At 41.8% G+C, this 22216-nt stretch overlaps 1 long non-coding RNA gene across 1 annotated transcript in view; it reads left to right on the forward strand.

The window, feature by feature from the left end:
* LOC137628987 (uncharacterized) overlaps positions 1 to 22216 on the forward strand; it is a 29739-nt gene that overhangs the window by 1729 nt on the left and 5794 nt on the right. The window contains exons 2-3 of the long non-coding RNA XR_011041419.1: positions 10032 to 10172; positions 17101 to 17159. This is a non-coding gene — a long non-coding RNA (uncharacterized lncRNA). The remainder of the gene's footprint in view (positions 1 to 10031; positions 10173 to 17100; positions 17160 to 22216) is intronic.

The raw sequence follows: 22216 nt of genomic DNA on the forward strand, positions 1-22216 counted from the left end.
TGTCAGGATGTCGCCGGCTTCCGTGTTGCAGGCTCACCAAGTGCTGCAAACCCAGCAACAAGCCATCCAGAATCTTCAGGCCGAGATAACAGCGTTGTCACTCCGGGGTACCAACGTCCCCCAACCAAGGATCCCTTCGTCTGCAGCTCCGGAAAAGTGCGAGGCTGAGGTGTCCCCTGCAGCCTTCAGGTCTTGGAAACGGTCAATGGAGTGTTGGTTGCAACTGTGTAAGTTGAAGCCTATCGAGGCAGTTCACCATATAAGGCTTCATTGTGTTCCGATATTGCAACGTGCCCTCGATTCTAGGTATACTGACGCCCAGTGGAGTGCCCTGTCTACTGAAGGGGCATTTAATGCGGTTAAGCAAATGGTAGTGAAAGCTTCTAACCAAGCGGTGCAGTGGCTCGAGTTTTTTGATTTGGCCCAAGAGCCTAGTGAGTCCTTTAATGATTATTTTATCAAGTGTACGCAAAAGGCTACTGATTGTGCATTCACATGCCCTAATTGTAATCATGATTTATCCGAATATATGCTTTTGCGCAAGCTCATGGTAGGCCTAAGTGATAAAGTGCTCAAAAGGCAAGTGTTTCAATCGTGCAATAATATCCGTGATATCGATTCCCTTAGAGTCATGTGCAGTGCATTCGAGGGCGCCCGTGACGACGCCCTTCGTAATAGGGCATGGCTTAGCAGCTCCCCTAGAGCGGCTGCTCTCGGTGGGTTCGAGGAGGAACACGAGGTGGAGGTGGCAGCTGCCCTTGCTAAGTGTGACAGGAGTACCTCTGTAAAAGTACAATTGCGTCTTTGTGGTAATTGTGGTACTCGTCATAGCCCTGGGTATTCTTCATGTCCCGCAAGAAGAACGACATGTTACGGGTGCGGTAAAACCGGTCACCTGAAGAAGTGTTGCAGAGGGCGGAGTATCAGGAATAACGTTAGTGGTCTGGCCGAGGAGTCGGACATAGCAGGTGCAGTGATTGCAGTAGTCGTGGCGGCAGAGGCAAGGTTGCGGAATGGGCCCTCCCCACAACCCACTATTCGTGTTGATATATGCTTGGCCAACTTGGGAGAGTGGTCCTGCGTCCGAGCGGTGCCGGACACTGGTGCCCAGGTTTGTGTTGCAGGACCCGCTATTCTTGCGATGTTGAACATAAAACCAGCTAAGCTGAGGTTAAAGGGAGGATTGCGAGACTTCGCCAACCTGCATCTGAAGTGTTTAGGTTCAACCTCTTGCACCATAGAATACAAGGGGAGGCATACAACTCAGGAAGTATACTTCGTAAAGTCCTCCATTGATTTTTATTTATCCCTGGATGCTTGCAAGAAACTTGGTCTTGTGCCAGAAACGTTTCCTAACCACGCTCCCTTCACGGACTCTGCCCCCGCAGCAGCTAGTACAACCCTTACACTAACGGAAGCAACTGATCAACCCGTGAGACCGTCGGCTATTCCGTTTCCCCCTAGTGAGGAGAATATTGCCAGATTAGAAAAGTGGTTATTAGCCCATTTTTCAAGTACGACTTTCAACACCGAGAGAGAACCCCTCCCGGTAATGGATGGGGAACCCCACCGTATTCACTTATTACCTGACGCAGTTCCTTACGCATGCCACACACCTGCGTCGGTACCTAAGCACTGGGAAAAGGAGGTGAAAGCCCAGTTGGAGGAGGACGTCAAGAGAGGGGTCCTACAAAGAGCTCCCCCTGGAGAGCCCACGGAATGGTGTTCACGTATGGTGGTCGTGGCAAAGAAAACGGGGCAACCCAGACGTACGGTCGACTACCAAAAACTTAATGCAAGTTGTAGAAGGGAGACGCACCATACCCCTACGCCCTTCGATATGGTATCCAGCATTCCCCTTTGCTCATTCAAGACTGTGGCCGACGCCTATTGGGGATTTCACCAGGTAGAACTGGACAAGGAGAGCATACCCCTAACCACGTTCATTACACCTTGGGGTAGGTACCAATACCGAAGGACACCAATGGGACATTGTTCTGCCTCCGACGCATATACACGCCGTTTCGATGATGCCATTGAAGAAGTACCCAGGAAGTTTAAGTGTGTGGACGATACACTTCTGTACGATTCGAGCGTAGAAAGCGCCTTTTGGCATGTGTACGACTTCCTTACTGTCTGTGCATACAAGGGCATCACTTTGAAACCAGAAAAATTCAAGTTTTGCAAGAAAGAAGTGGAATTTGTCGGATTCGACGTCGGTTGGGACTCCTACAAGCCTTCAGAAGATTATTTATCTGCCATAAAACGTTTTTCTATGCCCCAAAAGCCCACAATATCCGACATCAGGTCATGGTATGGTTTTGTCAATCAGCTGGCCCCCTTCCTGACAACGGCGCCCATCATGACCCACTTTAGAGACCTGCTGAAGAAGCCCTCGGGCAAACAGGTTTATTGGGATGAGTACCTTCAGGAAAAGTTTCGTCAAGTGCAAGACATCGTCTGCAAGTTGGCCAAGGACGGCCTCACCTACTACGATAAGCTGCGGCCGACTGTTGCAGTCACTGACTGGAGTAAGGAGGGGGTGGGCTTCGTCATCCTCCAACAATATTGCAGTTGCACCTCCGTCGAAACCCCCTTCTGTTGTAGAGATGGTTGGAGAATAGCACTTTGCGGCAGTCGGTTCCTCACGCCCGCCGAGTCTGGGTATGCAGCTGTGGAGGGGGAAGCCCTTGCAGTGGCTTGGTGCTTAAAAAAGGCAAGGTTGTTCTTATTGGGCTGCCCGAACTTAACCATTGTCACGGACCACCGCCCCTTAGTCAAGTTACTAGGCAATAGGAGTCTCGGCGACATTACCAACCCCAGACTGTTTAGATTAAAGGAGAAAACATTATTGTATAATTTCAACGTTAAATATCTACCAGGCAAGAGAAATCATGCTGCTGACTTTCTCTCTCGTTTTCCTACCCTGAGGACGACGCCAGATGGACAGGATGCGAGCTTCAACGAAGAATTATCGATTGCCATGGTGTCAGCAATCGCAGAAAACCTACAGGAGCAGTGCACTATAGACGAGAAAACTGTTGAAGAGGCAGCCCTTGACGACCCAGCATATCAGCTGCTAGTCGCTCGAGTGAATGCAGGGGATTGGAACCCGAAGAAATCTCAAGAAATTGCATGTTTGAGGCCCTTCTACGGCATCAGAGAACGTCTCTCTATATCTGGTAACCTGGTCACATACTGTTTCAACGACAACTGCATCCGCCTTGTCATTCCCGAAGGGCTCCGTCACCAGATAACCGCCAACCTCCATGCTGGACATCAAGGCCTAGATACAATGTTGAGGAGAGCGAGACATTCGGTCTATTGGCCAGGCATCGAGGGTGACCTCCAGCATCATCGTTCACGATGTACATCGTGCGACGCCCACGCACCATCACTTCCTGCCGAAGTCATGAAAATGACCCCTGCCCCAGAGTATCCGTTCCAACAGACTGTCATGGACCTGTTTCAGCTCGAAGGACGCATGTATATGGCATATTGTGACAGGCTTACAGGCTGGCTAGAAATAGCCCACTTCCCCAATGGCACCTCGTCTGCAAAGGTCATGACAAAACTTAGGCATTACTTCACTCGATGGGGAGCACCCGAACAATTGTCTACCGACGGCGGCACCAACCTGGTGAGTGAAGAGATGATGACCTTCTACAGGAGATGGAGAGTTGACATACGCTTATCATCGGCCCACTATCCGCAGTCAAATGGGAGAGCCGAGGCCGCGGTTAAGTCCGCGAAAAGGATAATTAGAACAAGTATCAGTGGGACTGGAAGCCTCGATAACGACAAGGTATCATTGGCCATGCTACAATACCTGAACACGCCTTTAAGAGGTATAAATAAATCTCCGGCGCAACTGGCAACTGGGAGACAGTTACGGGATGGTGTACCGACTGCGAAACTCAACTATATGATAGACCAACATTGGAGAAAATCCATTAGAAAAAGAGAACTTCAAGTAGCAGAGAAAAATGAGAAGATAATCGAAAGCGGCAGTGACAGGAGGCTAACGCCCTTACAGCCAGGCACTCACGTTAGGATTCAGAACCAGATGACCAAGGCCTGGGACAGGCTGGGAATCATAGTCGAGCAACGACCTCATAGACAGTACGTCGTGAGACTAGGTGGTAGTGGGCGTCCGTCCATAAGGAATAGAAGACACCTCAAGGTCACTGAACTGCCCGTCAATGAGACAAGAGGAGCCACTCCTACCGACGACGAAGTGGGTCATGAGCCTAAGTTTCCCCCATCAGCGCCAGAGGTACGGCCTCCAAGGAAGAGAGAGGCCCCTGCCTGGATGAACGATTATGTTTAATTATCTCTGCTTTGATCTTGCATTTATAAAATGAAAAATTCTGTTTTATTTTACTGCACTTAGACGTGCATTGATTTCATTTACAAAATTATATTTTGTAGGAAATTTTAAGTTAAGTTGGTGTTGCATTCACGACTCAATTTTAGTGCACATCTTACAATGCTGATGTAATTATTGTTTCATTGAGGTTACGTTAATGCTGTCGATGTTGTTATTTCTCTCTCTCTCTCTCTCTCTCTCTCTCTCTCTCTCTCTCTCTCTCTCTCTCTCTCTCTCTCTATCTATCCCATCTGAACGTTACCATTAATTATTACGATTATGATTTACCTTAAATGTCTGATGTTTTACATTAAGAGAGTATAGAATTTTGTTTATCATATCTGTTTTTGATATTGTCATTTATAAGTTTTGAAAATATTACCCTCGTAATATTTTGGGAGGGAGATGTAAGATCAGTGTAAGATGAGGCTGCTTGCAGCGCCTAAGCTCCGCCCACATAAGTGACGTCATTGTGTACGTCACGGGCTATCTGTATTTCCTTCCGCTGTGCATGATGCAGCAGCGTCAGTTGCAATGAAGATAAGAAACAACGCTGACTGTCATTTCTTGATCCTGCCTAGTTTAAGATCTAACAATAGGGAACTAATTTCTATGAGTAGGCCGAGGGTCTGTCTACGAAGACCACTTGGAACAAAACTTACGGAAACTAATGGAAAATTTTTGAAAATCAATTTATCTCTCTCTCTCTCTCTCTCTCTCTCTCTCTCTCTCTCTCTCTCTCTCTCTCTCTCTCTCTCTCTCTCTCTCTCTCTCTCGATGATTTTTTTTTTGTAAACACACTACGTTTATTCAGTCCCAATGCCAGATATTTTCATAAACGTTTAGTATTTATCATAAATGCCATCATTGACACAATGCTTATTTCGAACTTTACATTAATTCGGTTTACCTTAGTCCTGTTAAGGTGTAATTATGACGTAACGCTAGCGTAATTATGACGTAACACCTCACTGAAAGTATAGGTGGTTTTGTCTAGTTCAGCTCGTAACAGGGAAGCCGGCCAATTGGTTACCAGCTGTCTAAAGGTATTTCTGTTTCCTTTTGGAAAGAGGCCGATTCCAGTGGTGATAATTTCATTATCTGAACTTGAATGTAAAAGTAAAGTCTCTTTTTTTATTTGGTGCTGGAATATTTGAGATACAAATTATTTTTCATTGTGAAGGAATTGCCCTTAATGTAAGTTAATGTAGATAAGCTGGACACAAGACTGACTATACTTGATTCGGGATTGAAAGTCGATATCATTTGATTCAGTGTGACTTGAAAATCAGTCCAATGTAACTACAAATTTCTGTTACTGTTTCTACGTCAAATGTCATTGAAGGATTGTTCGTCTCGGGGTATACATAAACAGTAGGCTTAAAAATTTGCTCCTTACGAGAATTCTATAGATACTTGTTTTGATATAGGGCAGTATATGCGTATTTTAATCGTGGATGATATTTGGCGAAAGAGTGATTACGGATTTGGTAATAGCTATTTAAAGTTACTTACATCTGATAACAGCTTATATAGTATATATTACGGTATCCTAAGTCGGAGAGATTTAGTTAGTGAACTTGTTGATATTATGATGTGCAGTGCACATTGGCAGTGGGCAAAATTTTATGGTATTCTAGGAATTTTAAGCAATTTTGAGGTTAAGGCGATGTATTTAGACAAACAGCAATCTTAAACGAATTTCTACCTAAGCAATAATCGTGGTTTTATTGCTACGGTTTTATTTTTTTTAAAGTATTACTCATGGTGTAGACTACGGCAAGAGTTCTCCTCCATTGTTGACGGTTGTAAATAACCTTGCTCAGTTTCACTCCTGGGGAATAACTTTCAGAAACTCGATGGTTTTAAATCAGCGATATGATTCCAAATTTGTATTCATTTATGATTTGTTTTGTCTAGATTTATTAGCATAGAAGTTTGAACTTGGAAGTAATGTTTTTTTATGTTGAACAGGTTGACATGTCTCTTTTATAATCTATATACGAAAGATCTATTTTAATGTTGTTACTGTTCTTAAAATATTTCATTTCAATTGTTCATTACTTTCGTAATTTATTTGCTTTCTTCGCTGGGTTATTTTTTCATGTTGGAGCCCTTGAGCATAAAGCATCATGCTTTTCCTTCTTGGCTTGTAGCTTAGCTAGTAATAAAAATGAAATAATAGTAATTTGTGATAAATTTCATTCAAAATTAGTTCTGATTTACTGTCGACCTTAGGACAGGTGGTGTAGCAAATGAACGTCTGTACTAGGAGGAGGGGCTTGGTTTTAATACCCCCATCCACCCCTCCCCCATTTGTTGTTTCTTACTGTCAATGGTCGTGAGATTGTTAAGTAAAAAATCCTAACATCTATACATTACCTGAAGAGGTTACTTCAGTATTCAAACGTTAATAAAATGAATATGTTGAAGAGTTGTATTATCAAATTTCAGGAGCTTTAGACTGGAGAAATTAAGGTTTGGAGATTTAAATTCGGTATGTAACTATTAACAAGAATAGTCTCCCGTATATCTGAAAGACTTAAGATCTTAAGACTTTCAACTGAAGACTTGATTGTTTTTTAAATGAATCGATTATGTGGATTTGGCTATTAACACAGAATACGTTGTGATACAAACAGATATTTTAGGATTTTATATGATACAAGGAAAACCGCCCTTAGTTCAAGTGAAATTAAAATTAAGTTCATATTGCTTGGAACATTTGTTTGTAGCAATTAATTAATACATATTAATCTTCCTTTCAGAAAGGGCATCATATCAAGACCTAAGCTGTTATAATTAAAATCATTTCAATACATCTATTAAGTTAATTCAATACAACTTAAAGGTAACTCTAGCAGTGAGTGTTAAATTACCCTGCTTAATTGAGATGGTTTTCTTCACCATTAACTATACCTCGCTTGGTTCATTTTTTTCAGAACCTTAAATTCAAAGAGTGTAGTTAAGTTGGTTAGCATATACTTTTAACAAGTAAATTTTGTAAGATCCTTTAAATAATTAATATTACAAGGTTTAATTCTGTCATTATTTTGAACTAATTGTAATTTTTTTCTGCCAACCTTTTAGTATTTAGTAGTTTTTGTGTTAATGCGAAATATCTATAGTAAATTATCCGGAAATCAGTATTATTTGGATCCATTTTAAGATTTTAATTAAAAAAATAATAAAAATAGATAAATTAAAAGAATAGTGCAATTACTTATCAAATTGGGCGTGTTCGTGAAATAGATATCTGAATTAGCTATAAATTCTGTACTAGTTCTAAATTTTATTTCGTATTCCTTATGAATTCTTTTGGCATAAAGTAATTACTTTATAGATGTAAACTATATTATTGTTACCATGTACCTAAATGTCTTGACGCCAATGGGCGCAAGAAATTGATTAAAACAAATTCTCTCTCTCTCTCTCTCTCTCTCTCTGAATATGTAGAATCTAGCCATTTATATCCTTATAAATACTAGCTTCAGAATGTGCTCAATAATATATGACCAATTGATGGAATGGAAATGGAAATTGAGAGGTCCTCTTTATGCAACCGGGATTCTCCCTCTTCATGGCGTTTTTCATCCTAATTGCTTCTGAATTCAAATTTATTTTCTTAATATATATATATATATATATATATGTATATATATATGTATATATATATATGTATATATATATGTATATATATATATATATATATGTATATATATATATGTATATATATATATATATATATATATATATATATATATATATATGAAAAGGTTTTTAAAAAACTCGTTTTATTTTTAATTGTCTTCACCTTTTTGATACTCCAGTTAGTTCTAGCTAATCAATAATAATAGTAATAATAATAATGATAATAATAATAATCCTCGGGTTGTATCGAATCGACTTTGTTTATTACTGTAGATGTATCAAAATAAATTTTAGTTTTGATGCAAGTGTCTGTCCATGTCTCCCACTTCACCAAGATGGAAAAATTGATGTAGAGTTAAGTTTTTGAGGTTTTAAGGTTTTATTTATTTTCCATCTGAGAAAGACACTGTTTTCACACCCCCTAAGTTAAAGTAACATTTATGTCCCCTAAGTTACATTAACTTTTACGCCCCCTAAGATAAATTAGCCTTTACACCTCCTAAGTTACATAAACTTTTATGCCTTTTATGTTACATTAACAAGTACCTCTAGTTACATTGACTTTGACGCCCCCTAAGTTACATTAACTTTACGTGTCCCCCAAAGTTACATTAACTTTTACGTCCCTAAGTTACTTTAACTTTACGACCCCAAAGTTACATTAACTTTTACGCCCTTGAGTTACATTAACTTTACGCCCACAAAGTTACATTAACTTTTATGCCCCTAAGTTACATTATATTTTATGTCCCTTAGTTACATTAACTTTACGACCCCAAAGTTACATTGATTTTATGCCCCCAAAGTTACATTAACTATACGCCCCCAAAGTTACATTAACTTTTACGTTCCTAAGTTACATCAACTTTTACGTCCCTAAGTTACATCAACTTTTACGTCCCTAAGTTACATCAACTTTTACGTCCCTAAGTTACATCAACTTTTACGTCCCTAAGTTACATCAACTTTGTCCCCAAAGTTACATTAACTTTACTCCCCCAAAGTTACATTGATTTTATGCCCCCAAAGTTACATTGATTTTATGCCCCCAAAGTTACATTAACTATACGCCCCCAAAGTTACATTAACTTTACGACCCCAAAGTTACATCAACTTTTACGTCCCTAAGTTACATTAACTTTACTCCCCCAAAGTTACATTGATTTTACTCCCCCAAAGTTACATTAACTTGACGCCCCCAAAGTTACATTAACTTTACGCCCCCAAAATTACATTAACTTTACGCCCCCAAAATTACATTAACTTAACGCCCCCAAAGTTACATTAACGTTACGCCCCCAAAGTTACATTAACTTTTACGTCCCTAAGTTACATCAACTTTTACGTTGTTACATTAGCATGTTCAGTTACTCCCCACCTTATGTAGGACAGGGCTCTTCTGCTGGCAGGCCGTAACCCATTAACAAGCAAAGAATTAATATGAATGTAGATAGCTTTTATCCAGGTTTGGACAATGTTAATATTAAAGGCTTTTTGGAAGCCAAGATGGGAATAAGACAAGGTTGCATAGCTATAAAATGGACAGAAGTATAATGCTAAAGCATCCACCAAAGTATTCTTTTCACTTTCTATTGTGTACTGAAAGTCAGTTTTTTTATTAGTTGGTTTTATCAACTTGTCAAGCTTTGTAATGTGTCTTAGGTAAGTGTTTGTTAAAAGCCTTGTCAAAAAAATAATCTAAGAAAATTATCAATAATCCATGAGAGTTTGGACACAGCTGGTTATACCAAACAAGTGATTGTGTTAATTGCCATTTCATGTGAAGTAGACGCATCTATTAAAGAATCACATTTAATCGTAACATTTAATATATTGAATCGAACAATGTTGAGCCAATATTCCTCCTTCGATTATTATTCAGTAACTTATCCAGCTGGCTCAACTGCTCTGCATAAATCGTCGTCTTGAGTCTTAGTTAAACAAATTCATCAAAGAAAATTCATAAATGTATTTATCTAGATTCAACAAATTAATATTTAAACTTTTGCAGGTAACTGGTTAATAACCAACAAACAGCTTCGAGAAGTTGGGAATCAAACTCTTTACCAATGGACTCTAAACAAATGGGCCCTTCACAAATGGACCCTTCACAAATGGGCCCTTACACAACTAGTTCACTACAAGGAATGCGGTAAGTTATAAAACCACAATAAAGTGTCTCATCTTCTTTGCTAAGATTTGTCAGTAAATTGTTTAAAATTTGTCTTAAAAACCGTAAAAATCTTGGAATGTTGTCATGCCTTTACCGTTTTAAGAACGGATATATTGATGTAAAGGAGTAATATCTTTAGGGATACATTCCGGTTAAAATTACGTTTTTTTTTAACAATTTACCTAATCTTCGGAGGGACTTATTTCCTATGTATTATTACTGTGGTTGCAAATTTCAGCAAAAAACAGGGTGCGGTTTTCCTTAAACTTTGATTTGTTTATATAAAAGGGAAACTGAATTAATTTGATCAATTTTTTGTGGTATTAGAAGTATTTATTGGTTGTGCTATAAACTTTCTATGAATGGGCAATTTTTTCAATATTAAACTTAGCCGGTGATCATATAGCTGTCAGCTCTGCTGCCCGACAGAAAAACCTAAGGACAAAATACGCCAGCGATCGCTATACAGGTGGGGGTGTACATCAACTGCGCCATCTGTCGAGCAGGTACTCAAGTACTCCATGTCAACACAGAACCAATTTTCTCTCTGTCGTGCCACTGGCAAGACCTACTAAATACGCTGTTACTAACTGGATTTGTTTTCACAACTATTTGGTGAAGTACACTATTCCAGTTTTGAGCTTTCGCTATGCAGGGGTTTTTATCTTCATCTCAAAACTTGAACTCGTTTTGGATAGATTTAATTATGGTGACAAAGAGAGTATGGACTCTCACTTTTAAATGGCCGACCCTTCCCTTAGACGGAAGTGTGTTTAGGTTTTTAGTAATTTTGCTTAACACGTTATAGATCTATATATTTTATATCTCTCCGCCTTTATTAGGCCTCTTCAATTAACTTTCCATTTATTATAAACATATAAAAATAATTTTTATGTTTTGTTTATATGCGACCTTTCCTGATAGTAGGCGGTTCTAACTTGGAACCGAAGTTAATCAACGTTGAGCCCGTTATATCGTATTTAACCTTTAAAGAATTTAAAACTTTTTAAATTTAATGTTTTATGAAAGAATTTCTTTGATAGTCTCGTACTGTTTTCAAAGATGAACTAACGTTTAGTTTTTTAGACTACGCAGTTGTTGACGTTCAGGACGTTCAACATGCGCTCTATCGTTACGATAGAGAGAGAGTGTATCATGGTTTCACTTTGCAGTAAGAGTAAACCGATTCTGACGTTTCGTTCATTCTTTCTTAGCTTAAATGGTTTAAATTCTAAATTAAAGGAACTTTTTATCTGGAAAACCTTTCAGTTTTTTCCTTTAGCCAAATAACATGTTTTGACGATATATAATTGGGCTCTTCTCTCAGGTGCGAAATCAAGAGAGAAAGAGAGAGAGAGATAGAGATGGAGGGAGAGAGAGGAAAAAAAAAAACGTTTCGTTCAAGCGGGTAACGTTGTTCTCGTTTTACTCTCCTCCCTAGTCGCTGTACGGGGAAGAAGGTAAAACGTTTCTAGGGTTTTATTCTTGTCCCCAGGCTATGTGCGGTGAGAGATTGTAAACGTAGTTTATTTGAACTAGTGTTTAGTCTCTTTCCCAGCCACTGAATTCTTTATCTTTATATATGTTTTCTGTTGCATTATACGACTGTTTTCGCAATTACTACCTTTTAATGAAGGGTAGGATTGCGTGTTTCAGGTAGAAATCAGTAAAAGTTTCGATTTCAGTGAAATAAGTGCAAAACAGAAAATCGAAGTGATAAAGTGATATGCGCAAAGTGTTACAGTGTTGCGTCCGAGGGTTCGTCTGTTCGTGCCTGTCGTTCACCTAGTCCGGGACCTCTTGCAAGCTCCCAAGCCCAGGGGAGAAGTAATGTCGAACGACTTATGGGTTCCTCAGGCCTTGATCAACGAACAGACGTTTTTTTTTCCCTCCGTGGTTTCGGGCGTATCTACCCAAGATCGCCCCACCCACACAAAGACGAGAGAGCCCATTTACTTCTCGTCTGCGGAAGAGGTTTCTCGTAAGAAACCTTGGACCAAGGTCTCGCAGCTTATTAAGCGCAAGTCGGTCCCTTCCGCGCAAGTCCAACGGCCCAGGTGTAGCCACTGGGTCAGTTCGGACTCGCTGCAGTCTTCCGATGACTGCACACCTCCTAAGAGAGGTAAAGCGGTACCGCAACAGGCAGTAACACCGTCTGTTGCCGCACCTGCTGCTGTAGACCCTAAGTGGTCTTTGCTACAGTCTATGCAGACACAGTTAGCATCTTTTATGCAGGAGTATCGTGCGGAGAAGGTTGACGCTGCACCCGTTAGCCTACAACCAACCACGGTTGTGCGTACAGTAGACGCTGACGCTACCTGCTCCCGCACTCAGCCTGTGAGAGTTCCACCACCCATGCGCAGTGTACCCTGCCAGCCGCACGTTGACGTTCACAGACGCACGCTACCCTCCGTTGACGTTCGAGAGTTGCCACAACAACAGGAGGGTGGAGTTAAGTTGCTTTGTTTTGACGCTGTGCTTCAACCTCCGCAACCCACTGTGGTTACCGCTACTCTCCCGCAGCAGACTAGTCAGTCAGGAGTAGAGGCTTCCCCACACAGCTATGGTTGTTGCCAGCTCACAGACTGTCAAGCAGTTACATGACGTTGCCTTCTGGTCTGCTACTAATGCACCAGTGCTGTATGTCCTCACGCACCTGTTGTGGTTGACAGTTCAGTTTTTGACAGTTCACAGACTGTCAAGCAGTTACATAACGTTGCCTTCTGGTCTGCTGCTAATGCACCAGTGAGACCCTCACTGAGATAACCTAGCTTTTCTCGGACAAGGTTCCTGTAGATGAGAAAGTGCTGTTCTCCCTCCTACTGATATTCCTTTGAGGACTCTGTCATCTGGAGAGTAGCCTTAAGCTGCTTAGCCTCCTATGGACTTTAATTAAATCATGATGATTTTTTAAGGATCTTCGTCCGGATCTTGTAACTGCTGCTCCTCGTTCGCCTAACGTCAGAACTTACACTAGGCCTAGCTACTTCGAAGCCGTTGTTGTTAAGCTAGTGCTCTCTCGCTCTCCTAGAGAGCGTTACGTTGGCTAGGCGACTGGTTTTTGCACCAGGAGGAGTTTTAGGGATACAGCCTTTGATTTCCCTTCTTTTAAACTGGCTTATAGAGCGAGAGTCTGATAGGACACGAGAGAAGTTCTCGGCTTGGGAGTTCATGCCTCTGCCCAGGTAGACTTCTCAATTCTGGTAGACTCGCCCTGGCGCCTAGCCAGGAGACGCTCCAAGTTGTTTACAGGTCAACTTCTCAACTTTTGTCAAGCCTTTGAAGTTTTGCTGTACTATTATGTCACACATAAGGCTTCCAGGGATGGTAAATGGTTCCGCCTCAGTCGCTAACCCCGTCTGTTGCCACACCTGCTCCCGTAGACCCTAAATGGGCTTTGCTGCAAGACATGCAGTCCAAGCTTGTGTCCTTGATAGAGGACTTAAATACGGAGAAGAACCTTCTGGCCAACAACCTTCCAACCGGTTGGTTGTGCGCCCTGTTGACGCTGAGGTATCCTACTCGCGTCTGCCAGTTGAGGTGGTTCCTCCACCGATGCGACCCAGTGTGGGTTGCCAGTCGCACGTTGAAGTTAAGCGACGCTCGGAGGTGGTTGTTGACGTTCAGTGTTTCACTAGGAAGACGTTCAACAACCAGCAAATGTGACTTGTTGCGACGCAATGCGTCAACCTCAGCAACCCGGTAGGGTGTTGACTGCACAACCCAGACAGTCTAGACAGTTTCGGGTTGACGCTGTACTTCCTCGCGCACCCATGGTTGTTGACAGTTCACAGACTGTGCAGCAGTACCATGATATTGCGTCCGGCTCCGTCACGCATCCACCAGTGCGACCGGATTCAGCGAGTCAGACGTTGCCCACTCCGTTGCCGTTTCCTCATCAGTTTTGGATGAGGAACCCTCTGATGAGGACGTTGCTGAACAAGACAATCAACCCCCAGCCCTGCTATCCATCCAGAAGATGCTGAAGAAGGAACGCTGCCCAGTCAGGCTGTGGATGAGTCTGGTAAGGACACTGTCATCCGTGGATCAATTTGTGTCACTAGGAAGACTACACCTCCGTCCTCTTCTATACCATCTAGCTTTTCACTGGAAAAGGACAAGACGCTAGAAGCGGTCTCGATCCCGGTTTCCGGAAAGATAAAGTCTGGTCTGACTTGGTGAAAGGACTATATCAACCTTAGAGAGGGTCTTCCCCTGACTGTTCAGACTCCCAACCACGTTCTCTTCTCGGACGCATCGGACGTAGGCTGGGGTGCGACATTAGACGGTAGGGAATGCTCGGGATTATGGAACTCGAGTCAAAGGACAATGCATTTCAACTGCAAGAAGCTACTGGCAGTACGTCTGACCTGGAAAAGCTTCAGGTCTCTCCTTCAAGGCAAAGTGGTGGAGGTGAACTCGGACAACACCACGGCTTTGGCGTACATCTCCAAGCAAGGAGGGACCTACTCTCTGACATGGTACGAGATCGCAAGGGACCTCCTCACCTGGTCAAAAGGTCTAGACATTTCACTAGTAACGAGGTTCATCCAAGGCAACTTGAATGTCATGGCAGATTGTCTCAGTCGGAAGGAACAAATAATTCCAACAGAATGGACCCTCCACAAGGATGTATGCAAGAGACTTTGGGCCACCTGGGGCCAGCCAACCATAGATCTCTTCGCAACCTCGATGACCAAGAGGCTCCCAATAGTTTGCTCACCAATCCCGGACCCAGCAGCAGTTCATATAGATGCCTTTCTACTAGATTGGTCACATCTAGATCTATATGCATTCCCTCCGTTCAAGATTGTCAACAAGGTACTGCAGAAGTTCGCCTCTCACGAAGGGACAAGGTTGACGCTAGTTGCTTCCCTCTGGCCCGCGAGAGAATGGCTCACCGAGGTACTTCGATGGCTAGTAGACGTTCCCAGAACACTTCCCCTAAGGGTGGACCTTCTACGTCAGCCACGCGTAAAGAAGGTACACCAAAGCCTCCACGCTCTTCGTCTGACTGCCTTCAGACTATCGAAAGACTCTCGAGAGCTAGAGGCTTTTCGAAGGAGGCAACCAGAGCGATTGCTAGAGCAAGGAGAACATCCACCCTTAGAGTCTACCAATCGAAGTGGGAAGTCTTCCGAAACTGGTGCAAGTCAGTATCCGTATCCTCGACCAGTACCTCTGTAACTCAAATAGCTGACTTTCTCTTATATCTGAGGAAGGAACGATCTCTTTCAGCTCCCACTATCAAGGGTTACAGAAGCATGTTGGCATCAGTCTTCCGTCACAGAGGCTTAGATCTTTCCAACAATAAAGATCTACAGGACCTCCTTAAGTCTTTTGAGACCACGAAGGAGCGTCGTTTGGTTACACCTGGTTGGAATTTAGACGTGGTACTAAGATTCCTTATGTCAGACAGGTTCGAACCGCTACAATCAGCCTCCCTGAAAGATCTCACCTTTAAGACTCTTTTCCTGATATGCTTAGCCACAGCTAAAAGAGTCAGTGAGATTCATGCCTTCAGCAAGAACATCGGATTCTCATCCGAAACGGCTACATGTTCTACAACTTGGTTTTCTAGCCAAACACGAGCTGCCTTCTCGGCCTTGACCAATATCGTTCGATATTCCAAACTTATCGTATGGTTGGAAATGAACTAGAAAGAGTCTTATGTCCTGTAAGAGCTCTTAAGTTCTATTTAAAAACCTTTACGAGGCCCGTCTGAAGCTTTATGGTGTTCAGTTAAGAATCCATCTTTGCCTATGTCAAAGAATGCTTTATCCTATTTTATCAGACTTTTAATACGAGAAGCTCATTCCCATCTGAATGAGGAAGACCAAGCTTTGCTGAAGGTAAGGACACACGAAGTTAGAGCTGTCGCAACTTCCGTGGCCTTTAAACAAAATAGATCTCTGCAAAGTATATTCGACGCAACCTATTGGAAAAGCAAATCAGTGTTCGCGTCTTTATCTTAAGAATGTCCAGTCTCTTTACGAGAACTGCTACACTCTGGGACCATTCGTAGCAACGAGTGCAGTAGTGGGTGAGGGCTCAACCACTACAATTCCCTAATTCCATAACCTTTTTTTAATCTTTCTCTTGAAATGTTTTATTATTTTTTTTGGGTTGTCCGGAAGGCTAAGAAGCCTTTCGCATCCTACTTGATTTGGCGGGTGGTCAAAGTCATTTCTTGAGAAGCGCCTAGATTAGAGGTTTTGATGAGGTCCTTTAGTATGGGTTGCAACCCTTCATACTTCAGCTCCTAGGAGTCGCTCAGCATCCTATGAGGATCGCGAGGCTCAGTAAGGAAGACGTACTTAAAAAGGCAGAGTAATTGTTCAAGTCGACTTCCTTACCAGGTACTTATTTATTTTATGTTTGTTATTTTGAATAACTGCTAAAATGAAATACGGAATACTTAGCTCATAATAATGTCAACATGTAATGCTGGTCTCTACCCACCCCCCTGGGTGTGAATCAGCTATATGATCATCGGGTAAGTTTAATATTGAAAAATGTTATTTTCCTTAGTAAAATAAATTTTTGAATATACTTACCCGATGATCATAAATTAAAGGACCCACCCATCCTCCCCAATAGAGACCCAGTGGACAGAGGAGAAAATTGGTTCTTTGTTGACATCGAGTACTTGAGTACCTACTTGACAGATGGCGCTGTTGATGTACACCCCCACCCGTATAGCGATCGCTGGCGTATTCCGCCCGTAGGTTTTTCTGTCGGGCAGCAGAGCTGACAGCTATATGATCATCGGGTAAGTATATTCAAAAATTTATTTTACTAAGGAAAATAACATTTTTCTAAAGTGATTTCATTCAGACTTTTTCTTATGTAGTCACATCAAAGGTTATTTGGTATTGTAGCTATTAATACTGTACATTCTTTACAGATGACCTTATGCTGAAAGGGATTTGGTGACTGTCTACTTAAGGGAAAATTGCATTGCAGGTGGGTTTTGTAATGTGTCAACATGACTAGACTAGTTAAGCTGCCCCTGTCAGGGTCTGTTTTTGATTGTTGAGAAATAACATGATCCCCAATTAATTGCTAATATAAAGTAGCTCTAAGTGGGGTAATAAAGGAAACAGGGAATTAATTATGAGAAATTACTCTCTCTCTCTCTCTCTCTCTCTCTCTCTCTCAATCAACTATATTGTGGCTAATCATTAGTCTCTCTCTCTCTCTCTCTCTCTCTCTCTCTCTCTCTCTCTCTCTCTCTCTCTCTCTCTCTCTCTCTCTCTCTCTCTCTCTCTCTCTCGTCCAGTTTAATAATTACATGACAACTCGTGTGCAGAAGACACAACACTATTGAATCTCATGTTTCCTTGACTTTAGGTTCACTAAATTTGTGCAAGAAGAAGTGTTTTCAATGTTGGTAGAAAGCTCCCCTTCATAAGATATCTTCGGAAGCCTGTAGATTAATTCTTGGCTGGTAAATTTAAACCTCCACTATCAAGAGTCTGAGCTAATATTCCTTCTCTTAGCTAGTATGTATATCTTGCCTTCACTCGGCAAAGATACCATCAAAGCCTCTGAGCAGTACGATAGATTATTGGTGGGCAAAGGTTAAAAGATTTTATTCCTTTAACAATTACCTTTGGATTTATGTAGGAGAATATTCTAGAAGCTTAGAGGACCTGTTGTTTTAAAGTGTGATTGTCTTATCCCTACCTTGAATCTTCTGTCCATATAAGAAGGTACTAGTGTGTTTTGGCTTCCACCTGTTTTACGTTTGTCAGTAAATTTGATCCGAAGGACGAATGTTCATTCTGAGCATTTCAAATTTATTTTATTAGTTCTCTTAATACTATAGTTTTGAAGTAATTTTGGTGAATTTTATACGAGGCATTTACTTTTTATGGCAAGAACTGATGCATCAGTCGATCCTGTTCTTTTTTTCAGTGCTGATATAATGGTATATAACTAGTGTATAAAACTTTTTTTTTCTTTTTTTTTTACTTCTGGAACAATGATGCCCCTTGCCACATAGAATAGATATTCCATAATATGGAACTACTAAAAGTTTGAGCCCACGGTGAAATTTTCTCTCTCAGATCTTTGTAATATTTTGCAAGAGACTGCATTCTTTCAATATAAACAATTATTCCTGTAAGGGGTTGTTGTGGCTTTACTGATAATATGTCTGCCTGGTGATTGCCAGACGGGGGTAGTCCCGCTCAAACGTGTTAGTTCATTTAGTATCTGCAACCTAACTATCCATGTGAGCTTAGGATGGGGGGTTTCAGAGAGCCTTTAGGTCTACCTTCTGAGTCATCAGCAGCCATTACCTAGCCCTCCCTTGTCCTAGCTTGGGTTGATAGGGGGCATTTTCCTGCTTTCTAGGGCGGTGTCACTGTCCCTTTCCTCTGCTATTCAGGATCGGCCTTCAAACCTAGTGCATTCCCTTCAAAGCTAAAGGAATGGTTTCCGTTGGTATAGTATTCATACTTAGTTGGTTAGGGTACTGATTACAAAATTTCATAATAAGTTACTAGGTGATTTTCTCCCACTGAAAGGTAAATTATTCTAGTGGTACGTAACTATCCACAGCATGAGAAAATCTGAAAAATATCTTATAGTTCTGTGGAAGTAAAAAAAAAATTCTGCATGTCTATTTTGGCTGACTTTCAATAATTAAAAACATTTAAAAGTGGGGATGTAAAAAAGAAGCAAATGCCCTTTTGCTCTATACTGTAATGCAAGAATATAATTACCATAATTCAAAGAGGTGGAAGCAGTGGTAGTTGTTCTTAATGTTCAGATTTTCTTCCATAGACTTTGAAAAGCTATAGGAAGTAGCCTTTTCTGGAAGCTTAGCTGACTAAGAGAAGCTGTGACATATTGTAGCTGAAAGGGTAATTCATATGCCAGTGGAACTAATTATCAGGTTATGTCCACATTGGGTTGATAAGTAATTAATCATTGATGCATCCTTTTAGTAATTACTGTGATAACATACCCTAATTAGGGCATAAGAAAATACATATAAAAATGTCAGTGGTAGGCAGTACAACAGTGTATTTTAAGGTTATGTTAGTACCAAAAGATGGGCATAAATGTATAGAACTGGAGTCTCTACAGGCCCGGTTTTGTCTCATCAATTTGATTATTTGGGCTGAGTAATTCTTATACTTGATAGTCAATAGCCTGTTGTACATATCTGGTATATGAATGGAATTTTGGTCATCTTTGCAACAACTGAAGTCTATAAGATATCTAAAAAAAAAAAAAATCGATTTTTTATGGGCGTCTATTGCTATTTTACCAATGAGAAATTTCCAGATCCTACTGACAAAGGGGTACCCTTGTTCCAACTGGACTGTGTTAGTACATCCTTAAAGCCAGTCCCCTCACTCATACCCAGTATGTTATTGTTATTATTATTGTTATTATTTGCTAAGCTAGTTGGAAAAGCAGCATGCTATAGGCCAGAGACCCCAACAGGAAAAATAGCCCAGTGAAGAAAGGAAACTAGGAAAAATAAAATTTTTCAATATCAAACTTACCCGATGATCATATAGCTGCATCCCTGCTGCCCGACAGAAAAAAACCTACGGGCGGAATACGCCAGCGATCGCTATACAGGTGGGGGTGTACATCAACAGCGCCATCTGTCAAGTAGGTACTCAAGTACTCGATGTCAACAAAGAACCAATTTTCCCTCTGTCGTGCCACAGGCAAGACCTACTAAATACGCCGTCCCTAACTGGATTTGTTTTCACAACGATTTGGTGAAGTACACTATTCCAGTTTTGAGCTTTCGCTATGCAGGGGTTTTATCTTCATTTCAAAACTTGAACTCGTTTTGGATAGATTTAATTATGGTGACGAAGAGAGTATGGACTCTTTCACTTTTAAATGGCCGACCCTTCCCTTAGACGGAAGTGTTGGTGACGAAGAGAGTATGGACTCTCTTTCACTTTTAAATGGCCGACCCTTCCCTTAGACGGAAGTGTGTTTAGATTTTTGGTAATTTTGCTTAACAAGTTATATATCTCTCCGCCTTTATAGGCCTCTTCGATTTACTTTCCATTTATTATAAACTTATAAAAATTAATTTTTATGTTTGTTTATATGCGACCTTTCCTAATAGTAGGCGGTCCTTACTTGGAACCGAAGTTAATTAACATTGAGCCCGTCATATCGTATTTCCTTTTAAGAATTTAATACTTTTTTAATTTTAATGTTTTATGAAAGAATTTCTTTGATAGTCTCGTACTGTTTTCAAAGATGAATTAACGTTTAGTTTAGTCTCCGCAGTTGTTGACGTTCAGAACGTTCAACATGCGCTCTATCGTTACGATAGAGAGAGAGTATTTCACGGTTTCACGTTGCAGTAAGAGTAAACCGATTCTAGCGTTTCGTTCATTCTTTCTTAGCTTAAATGGTTTAAATTCTAAATAAAGGAACTTTTTATTTGGGAAACCTTTCAGTTTTTTCCTTTAGCAAATAATATGTTTTAACGATATATAATTGGGCTCTTCTCTCAGGTTCTAAGTCAAGAGAGAAGAGAGAGAGAAATTGAGACGGAGGGAGAGAGAGGAGAATAAACGTTTCGTTCAAGCGGGTAACGTTGTTCTCGTTTTTTACTCTTCTCCCTAGTCGCTGTAGGGGAAGAAGGTAAAACGTTTCTAGAGTTTTATTCTTGTTCCCAGGCTTTATGCGGTGAGAGATTTTAAACGTAGTTTATTTGATCTAGTGTTTAGTCTCTTTTCCAGCCACTGAATTCTTTATCTTTAATTATGTTTTTCTGTTGCATTGTAAACTGTTTTCGCAATTACTACCTTTTAATGAAGGATAGGATTGCGTGTTTCAGGTAGAAATCAGTTAAAGTTTCGATTTCAGTGAAATAAGTGCAAACAGAAAATCAAAAGTGATAAAGTGATATGCGCAAAGTGTTACAGTGTTGCGTTCGAGGGTTCGTCTGTTCGTGCCAGTTGTTCACCTAGTCCGGGACCTCTTACAAGCTCCCAAGCCCAGGGGAGAAGTAATGTCGAACGACTTATGGGTTCCACAGGCCTTGATCGACGAACAGACGTTTCCCTCCGTGGTTTCGGGTGTATCTACACACGTTGCCGACGTGATCGCCCCACCCACACAAAGGCGAGAGAGCCCATTTATTCCTCGTCTGCGGAAGAGGTTTCTCGTAGAAACCATGGACCAAATCTTGCAGCTTTTTAAGTGCAAGTCGGTCCCTTCCGCGCAAGTCCAACGGCCTAGGTGTAGCCACTGGGTCAGTTCGGACTCGCTGCAGTCATCCGACGATTGCACACCTCCCAAGAGAGGCAAGGTGGTACCGCAACAGGCAGTAACTCCGTCTGTTGCCGCACCAGCTGTTTTAGACCCTCAGTCACAACGGACAGTAGCTCCGTTTGCTGCCGTTTTTTGTAGACCCTAGTGGTCTTAACTGCAGTCTATGCAGACTCAGTTAGCTGCGGTTATGCAGGAGTTTCGTGCGGAGAAGGTTTACACTGCTCTCGTTAGCCTACAACCTTCCACGGTTGTGTGCCCAGCTCACGCTGAGGCTGCCTGCTCCCACACTCCGGCTGCGGAGAGCTCCACCTCCGATGCGCGATCGACCCTGCCAGACGCATGTTAACGTTAGCCGACGTGCGGCTCCCTCCGTTAACATGCGTGAGCTTCCGCATCAGCAGTGGGAAGGTGGAGTCAAGCTGCCGTGTTTTGACGCGATGCGTTAGTTTCCGCAACCCACGGCAGTCCCCACCACGCACCACCACTCCGCTTTGGTTGTTGCCTGCTCCCACACTCCGACTGCAGAGAAGGTTGACGATGCACCCGTTGGCCTACAGCCTGCCACGGTTGTGCGCCCAGCATGGCTGCCTGCTCCCACACTCTTGTTGTGAGAGCTCCTCCACCCATGCGCAGTCGACCCTGCCAGACGCATGCTGACTCCCACAGACACACGGAGCACTCCGTTGCCGTGCGTGAGCTACCGCAAGCTGCCGTGTTTTGACACGGTGTGTCAGCCTCCGCAACCCACTGTG

This window comes from Palaemon carinicauda, chromosome 37, assembly GCF_036898095.1.
Source record: "Palaemon carinicauda isolate YSFRI2023 chromosome 37, ASM3689809v2, whole genome shotgun sequence".
Classification (NCBI taxonomy): Eukaryota; Metazoa; Arthropoda; class Malacostraca; order Decapoda; family Palaemonidae; genus Palaemon; species Palaemon carinicauda.